Source organism: Lygodium microphyllum, chromosome 22 (genome assembly GCF_053477565.2).
Source record: "Lygodium microphyllum isolate KBCC chromosome 22, Lygodium_microphyllum_v1.1.10, whole genome shotgun sequence".
Taxonomy (NCBI): Eukaryota; Viridiplantae; Streptophyta; class Polypodiopsida; order Schizaeales; family Lygodiaceae; genus Lygodium; species Lygodium microphyllum.
Window position 1 is genome coordinate 113401060 of NC_141156.1, and position 12830 is coordinate 113413889.

General features: G+C 43.2%; 1 protein-coding gene across 3 annotated transcripts in view; it reads left to right on the plus strand.

The window, feature by feature from the left end:
* Window positions 1-12830, plus strand: part of ISA3 (isoamylase 3) — a 264204-nt gene that overhangs the window by 51189 nt on the left and 200185 nt on the right. The gene's annotated exons all lie outside the window — the stretch shown is intronic.

The following is a 12830-nucleotide window of genomic DNA, read 5'->3' on the forward strand; positions in this document are numbered from 1 at the left end:
GCAAATAGATGGCGCCACGTTCGCTGAAAAAGCTGAATGAAGGAACCTTTAATAACTTTTTTAGTAGCTTCTCTCTTTTCTGGGCCATTTCTCGTTCTGCATAGACTACAAAGAGCGCATTGTATTAATGGATACACCATATTTTTTCTCCATTTCCTCGAAAAGCCCTTCAGCTCTCTCTACTTATTGGAACACTTCCCTATAGCTTCAATTATTGCCATGACTTCTACCATCGAAATCTTTAAAGGTTTCCACTTTCCAAACCCTTTCAACCACAGCTTTGTGGCCAAGCTCGCCATAAAGCTTCAAAGTTATTTTCCTTGCCACCCGCACTTGACTTTATATTTTTGGATGCTTCTAGTAATTTATCAATTGAACCAGCCAGAAGATAACCTTTGGCTAGTATTGCATAACTTGCAGCATCTCCACTTTAGATCCTTTGGCATCCTAAATGGCAATGGTAGTTATCATCTTGGCTTTGGTTATCACTTTGATAGCTACGGCCTATCCTTTTATTTAACCCTTCTTGACTCTTGCAAAACAAATATGGCCAAAGTGCCCACAACCAACCTCATCCCAAGCTCATATTACTAGTGAAACTTCTTCTTTAGGGGCTTGTCTACTTCAACACCTAAGATCATAGCAGAGCAAGCTCCCTTTCTCTCCTCAAAGAATACAAATGTCGGATGTTGCAATACCCCACTTAGATACCATGAGTGGGTATCTTTTGAATTTTGTAGACTACAAAATGTTGACATAGTATCTGTGCTGGCAACATCCGAATTATAAGTTACATGAGAAAAGTCCAAGCGAAGGATCAACATTGCATTCTTTTCTTGAAGTCCTTGAGTCTTCAAAACGGAAACTTTTTTTTGTGAATCAATTTTCCCATGCATTGTGCCCTACCAAGAACATGCTTTGGAATAGAACTTCGTGCCTAAACACTCATGTAGTTTGCAAATTAGAATCCATGCTATGCAATCAATCGAGCGATGCTTCCGCACAAAATTGAAGAACCTAACTACATGTGCTCATGCGTCATGCAAATGCAAACAAAGAGACACACAAATGGAAAATAAATTCCTAATGACGTTGACTAATGTGATCAATTTCTTGGCAGAAACCTTCGCCCTCAGATTTGCAGTGGTGGACGCATAGCGTGATGACAATGTATGCGGCAGTTCATGGGGATTCTTGAACGATTTTGTCAAGATACTGGTTTGACGGTGAATGTATAAAAAACAAAGCTAATGGTTGTGCGCACCAAACAATCAAAGACCCCACCAAAAGTACATTATGCGGGACAGTATATAGAGGTAGTATCTACTTTCAAATACTTGGGGATTGAGATACCTGCAGACCATAGATGCCATACATGTGTGGAGCGGTGATTAGCGGCAGGGAAAAGCAAGTATTAGCACTTTAAAAACAACTGCAATCTTACAGATACTAAATGTTGGAAAATACATTGTATGATTTTTGATGCATATGTTGTGGACACATTTCAATCAGACCTCTTATGAGCGTATCAAGCAAAACATCAAAGCAAGGGATCAAATGGCAAACTTGCTTATTACAATATGCATATCTATCCTTCATGTTGGGAATCCTACATGCAAGCAGAGGCACACACATAGCCATACATAGCCAACCTGCTCTCAGTGGTATTTAGACAGAGTATAACACGGCTTCGAACTCGATCACACACTTTATTGATCGAGACAAGTGTATGGAGTGGACAGGCAAGAGAGATGAGGCTATGTAAGCTGTGTGGACTATAGACTGTAGAATCAGAGGAGCACATGATTATGACCTGCCTAGCATATGCACATATACGAGTTGACTTTGATATCCTTTTACAGGGCCACTTCACCAGTTTTTGACCACTACTCCTATATCAAAGTTAGGGGCTCTCATCACCTGCATGTTACGCTTTCGGGAGAACCACGTTGCATAGATCGTTCTTTCATCGTAGTTACCCTTTCCTACCATGGGGGAGGAGATATTTGGAAAGGTCCCATGGGCCATAATTTGGCCTTCCATGGACAATAATAAACTACTCTACTCTACTCTCTCTTTGCAGGTTTGCTCACAGATTGCTGTGGAGGAAGAAGAGCTACAGTAGATGGGGTGCAATCATATGTTCACATAGCTCAGAGGGTTTTGCAGCAGAGAGACCTCCCGCTTGACATCTCCTAGTAGTGTTTGTTAGTCCCCATCTCTCTCTCTCTCTCCATTTTCTCTAATGCATGGCGTGTATGGAAGAATCTAGAAAAGGGCCGGCTCCTTATCATCAATTTACTGATTTGGATTCACGACGAGCCTTCCTCTCTGAAAGAAAGGCTCTTAAAGGAGAAAAAGGTATACCTTTAGGATGTCCTCACACCTGCCCAAGTAGCCCACCGCAGGGAGTGCATGCCACAGATTATGGAGGCCCACAAAGCGGGCAAATGGGTAGTATACAGAGATGGGCACATCATTATCATAGATAGGCACGAATGATGGGGCGTGGCCTATGAGACACACTTGAAGTTCATAGTGTGGAACTGTAATGGAGCCATGAGGATAGATGCATGGCTATTCCAGGAGACCTTCACTTAGAGGGATATCATTCTATATATAGAGGCACACCAAAGTTAGGGCACACACTTGCCAAAGGTTACATGATATAGCTGGGAGACGGCATGTTGCCCTGGAGTCCAATCACCAGGGGGAGGGGGGCTAGAGGGTTTGGAGGAGTTGCTGTCTTGTACAGGGAAAAGCTACATCACATGGTATAGGTTATGTGGAAAGATGAGGAGACTCGCTTCATGTGGATCCGGATACATATAGATTACCCTTGTGATATATACATGGCAATGTGCTACTTTTCCCTAGCACATTCTCCATATGCATTGTAGGAGGAGGAGTCACCATTTCTACCACTATATGAGGACATTATGCATTACTCTAGCATTGGAGATATCCTACCGGGGATTTCAATGCTCACACAACACAGAGACATGTTCCCTTCTTTGAGAGTGAGGACCACATGTACAAAGAGATAGCACCATAGGAGATGGGGACATAGCCAGATATCACAAGACACTGTTGAGTGCACAGAGTATGGTTACCACCTCCTAGCCTTGGGAGGCATAAATGGATTAGCCATCCTTAACGGCTTGGATAGATGGCATGGATTGGATGCTCTCACATGCTTTCCACATATGCACGTATCTATACATACAGATGTAGCCCTCTTTTAAGGATCTATATAGAGACTAGGAGTGAGCACGGTGGACTACCTCGTAGACTCCTTATCCTTCATCCTCGACATATAGTCGTTCAAAGTGTCCCCTCGTCCACTAGTAGTGGCAGTCGACCATGTCCATCTACAATTTACCATCATTTGTAGACATGATGTGATCCCTCCAGCGAGTAGCCACCCGAGATTCGCCAAATACCACTTCATTGGATTGACAACAAGTGTTTACTTGGATCATCTCAATTGGAGCTTGCAGGAGATGGATGTCCACATATCCCTAGGGGATTTTCCGACACAGCTTGCAGGAGCTCTTTACACTTGAGCTATTATGTATTTTTTCCATAGATGTACTATACCACTCCCCCTAGTAAGGATGTGCCACAGAGTAGCTAGTATGACGAGGAGTGCAAGAAAACTCATCTTTGCCTCCAGCAAGGTGAAGTAGGAGGGACCTATACACATAGCTAGACGCTCTTGATCTGTCGCCACCTAGTGCAGTGGAAGAATCAGATCTTTCTATCTAGATTGGAGCATTTACTAGCTATTCTTGGGACAAGATAGCAAGGAGGCGTGGAAAGCATTCTAGAAGCCTTGAGCCCATGTTGAGCCGAAAATGCATAGGCCTGACTTTAACAGTCCCAAAACATGCTTAATTAATGAAGAAAATCTTTTAGAGCCTATCGGACAGCCTATAAAATGGCTATGGGACAGACCCCCTTCAGGTTGACCTACGGATTTGAGACAATTGTACTTGTAGAATTCTTCATTCCTAGCTTGAGAATCTCTATTCAAGAGAGGTGGGAGGGAAAGGAAGCCTGGATAAAACATCTAGTTGAGCTAGAACGCTTATCGAAAACTCGGCTTCTAGCCACCCATGCGCTAATGTATGAAAAGGTATGACACAAGAACTGGTTTGACAAGCACGTTAAGCAGCGAGATTTCAAACAAGGTGATTTACTACTGTTGTACTCGGTCAAGGGACATAAGTAGAAAATGAAGTTTAGGGGTTTTAGGACTTAGAAAGAAACGATCCTAGAGAGTTATTGTGTCCCATATGCAAAACCCTAATTTGGGTGGCTCAAACTTTCTACAAATAGGCATACAACCCACCACTCTCCCTCAATCTCGTTTTTGCAAGTTTCAAGAGAGATAATTTTGCTACCACACCTTGTTCACGGAGGACATTGCGGTCAGATCTTCCACTAGCTACTTGCTATCATTTGGCACCTGATTCCAGCCTTTCGCACGCGGTTGCTACTGTCGCTAGACTTGTAGAGTTGTTGCCTATACGGTTGGGAGTTGTCGCCCACTGTTGGATGCTGTCGCCACTTGTTTGTTGTCTCCAAGATTTTCTCTCTCCTCAGAATGTTGCGTTTGTAATTTTTGGTTGCTGTCTCACATTCTCTCACCTCTGACATTTGCGTTTGCATCTAACAGCTGTCGCTCAAATTTTCTCTTCTTAGCTAGCTGCGTTTTTAGTCTCTCTCTCTCTTGCACTGCCATTTGTATCAAATCCAGCCTTCCTTGGCTGCGTTTTTTGGTGTTTGATACCTTGTAGACTGCCTTTGTTGCGATTCGGGATTCATTCGGAGTACGACACACTCTACAACTCATAACCTTTGCCTTAATCTTAGAGATACGAGAGTTCGAGGTTCAATATTCATTGCATAGTATGTTTGCTGCATGAGCACTGTATATTTATTATTCATTCACTTTATTATCCATTGTTTTCATAGTCTTTGACTTACCCTTATCCTAACTCTAAATGTGTTCTGAGTTTATAAGTTTGTGCTTTGTTGTATGATTGGTTTTATGCTTTTTTGCGTTTAAAGCATTTCTTCACATGGTATCAAAGCTAGGTACTCTATGAGAGACCTTGGCCTTTGATTGGAAAGCTTATTCGCGAAAGCAGGAACATTAGAAGGGTTAGATGACTTTAAACACATTTACAATACCACTCCAATCTCCACAGCCGTAGAAATAATCAAGAGTGGGCCTCCCAGCTTGCTACTGTCCGATATGACATGGACGGAGAACCATCGGACTACAATGGAGTCCACAGACCATATCAGTTTTTTGCTACTTAGTGTGATCTCATCCTTATGTAGAGGGCTTAGTAGGAGGTTAAAGGTAAGCCTGAGTTTTCTCCTTTAGGTTTGGTGCACAGAACTAATGATCTTGCAGGACTTTTTGGAATCTCCACTACGGACTGGCCATTCACAAGTGGAACCTGACTGGATTATACCTCACTTCCCTAGTGCTTCTTTTCTCCAATGCTAAGTAAGAATTCTACTATTTCAGATTCTATGCCAAACTGATTCTATATTTTTTGTTGGATTGAGAGATGCTCATCAAGAAGGGACTCTTCAAAACAAGCTTTGGTTTGTGACTAATGAGGAAGACATGCATTTCTTTATGAACTCAAAACTAGGTAATAAGCTAAAAGACGAACCTTTAAGTATTTGTACCCTTCATTTTCCTTCAAATGATTTTATTTTCATGGTCAATATGGAGTAGACGCATCTTTATCTAGTGCATTTAATGGACAAAAGGAATCTATGATGTTTTCCACGACAACATCTATCACAAATCCCTTTGGGCCCCTATCCCTCCCTTCCTCATCTTCTGTTGTACCTTTCTTTCCGCTTTCATTAAGTGCACCACATTATCTACTACTGCGAACCACATCAGGGGTTCTACACATTTAGGCACAGCCTTTTGGACCTCTACATACCCGTTTCAGGGTGGTATACCTGTAATGGAGACTCGACCTTCCAAACACACACTTTCGAGTTTTTTCCCTTCAGGGTATTCTTTGAGCGTGGATTGTTTGGTATCGCAGTTTGCCTCTATGGCATTACCTAGTGGAGCGTCTGATCATTCTGTAGTGCCCTAGCCGACATTTGGACAAGGCTATTGTATCCAAGTGCCTCCACTTATATGTATACTATCATATGGAACTATGTACGTTTTGGTACCTCCGCAACAATCAATACTCATTGGACATCAGTAGCCTATTTTTGCCTATCCACCTTTACTCCCTCCTCCTCCTTATCCACCACCGCCATCTTATTCTCTATCTTATTATTCCATCTATCCATCTTCCCAGATACCTAATGGTTCTAGTTCTTCATTTGCCAAGTATGCATTTAATGACAAGACTCGTTTCAATGGTCAAACTATACCACTTGAACAAATTTGATGAGGCATGTCTTAGAATCTTAGAACCTATGGGATTTAGTGCAGGGTTTGGAACCCCAATATGATCTTGCACTTGTTCCATATGAGATCGTCTGCAGTTCCATGTAATGCCTCCGCTATTGTGGAGCTTATGTAGGGCTTGTTGCTTGAGTTTCACTCTTAGCTTCGACATTTTGACTTAGCATTCGAGTGTTGGGTACACTTGACTGCTGACCACTATCCGGCTTGGGATAGGACCCGTCGCATCAATTTGAATCATGAGATCCAAAATTCAAAAATCATCACAAGGATGACTTGAAAGTCAAGTTGCTTGAGTATCGGCATCTCCTCACTGAGTTCTTAACCAGTGGGTCCCCTAAGTCCTTTTACAATTAGGTTACCTTGTTCCTTAACAAGTTGCAAAGGAAATATTTCCCTTTTGTGCAACAGGTGATTTCACAACCTCAGATGCCCACATTTTATGAGTTTGAGTATCAATTGTTGTATCACGTACAGTTGTTCGATTAATTTCATAACACGTCCTCGATAGAGGAGGCTCTCGTTATATCTTCTCAGAGGGGGCAACAGGGCAAGGGCACACAAAACTCAAATCAAAATCAAAATCAAAATAGGGCTAGTGAATCCCAAGGAAATAATTAACCCACACTTAAATGGGGATGACGGAATGTACTTGAGAAGAATAGGTATTGTCAACATTATCAAAATGCTGGCCATTATGACGATGAGTATCGATCTGAGGCAAGAGATGCATAGTTCAAATCCAAGAATCAAACCCTCGTACCCTAGTCAGGTAACCCCCAACAAGGGAAGTAGGGTGATGGTATATCAAGAATCGCATGATGGGGGGGACTTGCTTGAGCTGCTGTACCAAACACACACCATACACATAAGAGGAAGCTCACTCAAGAACCCAATAAGAGAGTCGGAGGCCAAAACGTTTTCTTGCTAGTTTCTTCTTCTTCTTCTACACATAATACAATCTATACAAAGTATAGATAAGATACAAGTCAAATAGTGCATAACTGACTATACTAATCGATTGGTGCTATAACTATGCTAGCTATAGGTAGGTGCAAGAAACTAAATGTAATAAGCAATAAGTGAGTGGCCATGTGAGGATCATAATGACGAGCGACGTGCTAAGTGTAGATGTGTGGACCTATCTAGCCAGGCAGTCTATCATAAATATCCCACATGTTGAGCTTGCCATCTCGACACTTTCCCTCATACTCAACTGTATCTTTGCAACTCCAAATAAGCTTTTAAACTTTTGAAGCTTCTCTGTATCCAATGCCTTTGTGAAAATGTCAGCTATTTGATCCTATGTGCTAGCATATACCAAGTCAATCTCTCTTGCAAGTACTTTTTCTCTCACAAAGTGGTAGTGCACCTCAATGTGTTTTGTCCTAGCATGGACCATTGGGTTTCTAGCTAGCTGTATGTTGCTCATGTTGTCACAGTGAATGACAACTAGACCATCTCCTTGCACATTCAAATCACCCAATAGCTTTTGCAGCCATATCATCTCACATGTTGCCATAGTAGCACCTCTATACTCAACCTCTGTACTCGATAAAGCAACTGTGGGTTGCTTTTTATTACTCCATGCAACTACTGCACTACCAAGGGAAAACATGAATCCAGTGGTAGATCTTTTGTTTGATATGCTATCCGCCCAATCTGCATCTGTGTATCCAAACACTTGTACATCCTTACCTACCTCATTAAAAGGTCCATAGTGTAAAGTGGACTTTACATATCTCAATATGTGTCTAACTGCATCCAAATGAGGCTTTCTAGGCATTTGCATAAACTGACTGACAAGGCCAATAACATAGCTCAAGTCTGGCCTTGTGATAGTCATGTAAATCAGACTCCCTACTATTCTGTTGAGCATAGTAGGGTTTTCTATCTCATTCGCAATGTCAGAACTTAACTTTACATTTTGCTCCAATGGTACTGAAAGAGACTTATATACTGTCATACCATACTTGGATATCATATCCAAGCCATATTGCCTTTGGGATAGCTATATATCATTATCACGTCTGATCACCTCAATACCAAGAAAGTATCTTAGCTCAGCAAAATCCTTCATCTCAAACTTTTTCTTCAAAAAGTCCTTAACTTTAACAATCCCATTGTCACTATTATCTGTAATAATCAAGTCATCCACATAGATGACTATAATGGCCAAACGTGCATCTTCCTTTCTCACATAAAGTGAGTGATTAATATTAGAAATATAAAAGCTAACATTGATAAGATACTCTTCGATCTTGTTAGACCATGCTCTAGGTGCTTGCTTTAGCCCATAGAGCGCCTTCTTAACTTGCACACATATGTGGGATGCTCTAAATCCTCATAACCTACTACCTGCTCCATGTTGAGAGTTATCTTCTGCAAAGAAACAGTTGAAGGGACAGAATGCTTTCAAATTGGAGGCATTGATTGGTCAAGCCTCTCAGTAGAAGGGAAAGATCAAAAGAAGAAGGATGACAACAAATCCAAGAAGGACAAAGAGAAAGGATCGACATGCCATATTTGTGGTAGGACCGGCCATTGGAAGAAGGACTGCCCCGATAAGGACAAGAACAAGGACACCAAGAAGAAGGACACAAAGGATTTTGGAGCGGTGGGTGCACCCTCATCAGCTGCTTTTCTACACTTAGCGGTCATTGAGGACTCTTCATTGAAGACTTTTGATGCTGTGATGACAGCTCCCCAGGTTTAAGAGTGGATCGTGGATAGTGGTGCCTCACGGCACATGACTCCTTCAACAGTTAGTGTTGGCCATTTGCGACCCTTGTGTGGGCAGATTCTCGTAGGAGACAGCTCTTCTGTGTCTATTGCTGTACGGGGTGAGATGTAGCTAATTCCAGATCGATGTGGTGGTACCCACACTTTCGAGGTGTTGCATGTGTTAGGTTTAGGATATCATTTCCTTTCGGTATATAAGATTTGTTCTCTTGGTCTCTTGGTGGAGTTTGACAGTGATACTGTTCGAGTCCTTGATTGTGGATCGAGGAAGGTTCTCTCTTTAGGGAATTGAAGTCTTCTTCCGCTCTTACCTCTCTTCTTCTTACCTCTCAGTCACAATGTGAGCTATGGCATGCTCGGTTTGTCCACCTGAACAATGAGTATCTTCGGAAGGCATTGTAAGGATCACTTGTTCGAGGTTTTCCGGACATAGTGGTGAGTCAGCAGCCATGCGTCTCCTGCATTCGTAGGAAGCAACATAGGGATGCGATTTCCAATAAAGCTTCGAGGCAGTCTACTTCACCTATGGAGCTTGTATCTATGGATCTTTGTGGCCCGATGAGAAATGAGTCCTTGAAGGGGAGCTCGTACTTCATGTTGATCATAGATGACTACAACAGGATGACGTGGGCCTACTTCCTGGTGCTGAAGTCGGAGGCTTTCTCCCACTTCAAGGATTGGCTTCTCTTCGAGGAGAACCGATCGGGCTGGAGATTGAAGACCTTGCAATCTGACAAGGGTGGCAAATTTGTTTCTAATGAGTTTGCTTGTTTTTGTACAGATAGAGGGATTCACCAGGAGTTTGCTAATACCAACACTCCTCATAAGAATGGCATTTTGGAGTGGAAGAACGGAAGTGTGATCGAGATGGCACACACCATGATGGAGCATCGACAGACACCTTAGTTTTTGTGGGCCGAGGTAGTGGCTACAATAGTCCACATCCTAAATCGATCCCCCACTTCAGTCGTTGACAGGATGACACCTTTTGAGGCTTACTTTGGGACTAAGCCTGATGTCTCTTACTTCAGGATCTTTGGGTGTGATGCCTATGTGCACATCCCGAAGGTGTAATGTGACAAATTTGAAGTGGCTTCCCGACGACAGGTATTTGTTGTTACAGCTCCTAGTCCCAAGGTTATCGCTTCTATGATCCTATGAAGTGGGATGTCTACATAAGCTGAGATGTGCGGTTCGTGGAAGTTCTGGCCACCGAGGGGGGTGAGGAACACCCCGTACTTGGAGATCTAGGGGAGAGTTGGGCTCTCGAGACAGTTCCTTTGGAGCCAGAGCCTCTTGATGGAGATTCTTCTTCAGATTCCGAGTCTTCTCTTCCCCCAGCCACCCCAGTGGAGATCCCGTTGGTGGATGTACCCGAGTCTTTAGTAGATGGAGAGTGACAAGAAGAGATCCGGCCTCCTCCTCGTTGGGCCTGTAACACACTCTGAGATTCAGGGATCGAGGGGGTCCTTGAGGAGTGGGAACCACAGGATGGGACCGTGGAGGTCACAAAGGCACCATGCATATTCTACAGAGCTTGTTTGCTCTAACTACTGTTTGAAACTCGTGTTATGCAGGATAGAGAGCCTACATCCGTGAAGTAGGCTTTACAGTCTGATCATTGGCGGAAGGCAATGGAAGCCGAGTTGGAGGCTATTGAGAGGAATGGCACTTGGTTTCTTGTGCCTCGTCCCTCTCATAAGAAGGTGATTGGTGTCAAGTGGGTCTTCAAGACGAAGTACCATAGTGATGGTTCTTTGGACAAGCACAAGGCTTGCCTTGTTGCTAAAGGTTTCGCACGGCGCCAAGGTGTTGACTTCCATGATACTTTTGCCTCTACAGCTCGCATGGCGACTATTCGTGCTATTCTTGCCTTGGCTGGCCATAGGGGATGGCTTGTTTTTCAGTTGGATGTGAAGTCGGCCTTCTTGAATGGTGAATTGAAGGAGGAGATCTATGTAGAGCAACCTCTTGGCTTTGGTTCCTCAGATGGGAAGGTTTACAGGTTGAAGAAGGCCTTGTATGGCTTGAAGCAGACTCCACATGCTTGGAACGAGAAGATTGATTCGTTTCTCCAGGGCCAAGTTGGGATATCGACGCTCTAGGGCCTATCTGCAGCTTTATGTGCACATTTTCGAGGGTGGTTGTGTATTGTTTGTTTTGTATGTTGATGACTTGATTGTTACAGGTGATCATGCCCAAAAGGTCGAAGAGATGAAGGTAATCCTACATCAGAAGTTTGAGATGACGGATTTAGGACTTCTCCATTTCTTTTTGGGCCACGAGATTTATCAGTCTCAGAGGGGGATTTTCATCTCTCAGCAGAGATATGTATAGGAGCTCTTGGTGACTTTTGAGATGGAGGATTGTCGGTCCATTTCTACTCCTATGGATCCAAATTGGAAGGCCACTTGACACACCGATTCTCCTTTGGCGGATGCTACTCGCTATTGTTAGCTGATTGGATCATTGATTTAGCTCCTCAACACACAGGTTGATCTATGTTTTGCTATAGGTCTCTTGGCTGGGTTCATGAGTGCCCCTCACCAAGTGCATTGACAAGCTGTTTAAAGGATACTTCGGTTTTGGAGGGGGACCTCCGACCTTGGGATTTTCTATCCAGCAGGTATAGGTGCTTCTAATCTTGTTCTTGCAGGTTGGAGTGATTCAGATTGGGCTGGTGATGTGGATCGAAGGTGGTCTACTACAAGTTACTGTTTTACCTTGGGTGCTGGTTCTATCTCTTGGAGTAGCAAGAAGTAGCCGACGGTATCCCTATCTTTGACTGAGGTAGAGTATTAGGCTGCGTCTTCTATCACATGTGAGGCTGTGTGGCTTTGGCAGTTGTTGGAAGAGCTTGGCTGCCCCCAAACTTGTCCTACTATCTTGCGGTGCGACAATGAGAGTTGCATTGCCTTGGCACGAAATCCCATATTCCATGCGTAGACGAAGCTCATAGAGATCCAATATCACTTCATCAGGGAGAAGCTTTTGGATGCAACCATTGATGTGGAGTTCTTTAAGACTGAAGACAATCTTGTAGATTTGTTTACGAAGGCCCTTCCCCTAGCTTTACTTCATTGACATTCTAGATCCCTCTGTTTGCTGCCTTGTCCAGGATCTAAGAGGGGGTGTTGAATGTCATCTCCTGCACCAGGTCAACGGTGCCACGTGGCAGCAGTCGGGCTGTCCGACTGCTGCAGTCACCTTGTTATTTCAGGTCATTTTTGAGGCATTCTTTTCAGCCTTTATAAGGTTGAGTTTCCAGCAGTTTTACACACTTGTATTTGACAGATTTCAATCTGCTTTGGCGACGGAGACTGCACTCGGGGCTGACGGAGATCGAGGTCCTCAAGGTGGATACATACGCATATATTTTCTCTGCACCTGTGTATAATTTTGTATCCTTATACAACATTCTTCACTATAGATTTTTTGCGTTTCACTTTCTCTTTCTCTCTCTCTCTTCTCTCTCTGTTCACTCTGATACTCCATATACTCTTGCAATTTACCATCCAAGAAGGCATACTTGACATGCATTTGCTGCAAACTCCAACCTTTGGTTGTTGCCAAAGTATTCACATATCTAATAATTGCCATCCTAGCAACTGGATTGAATGTCTCT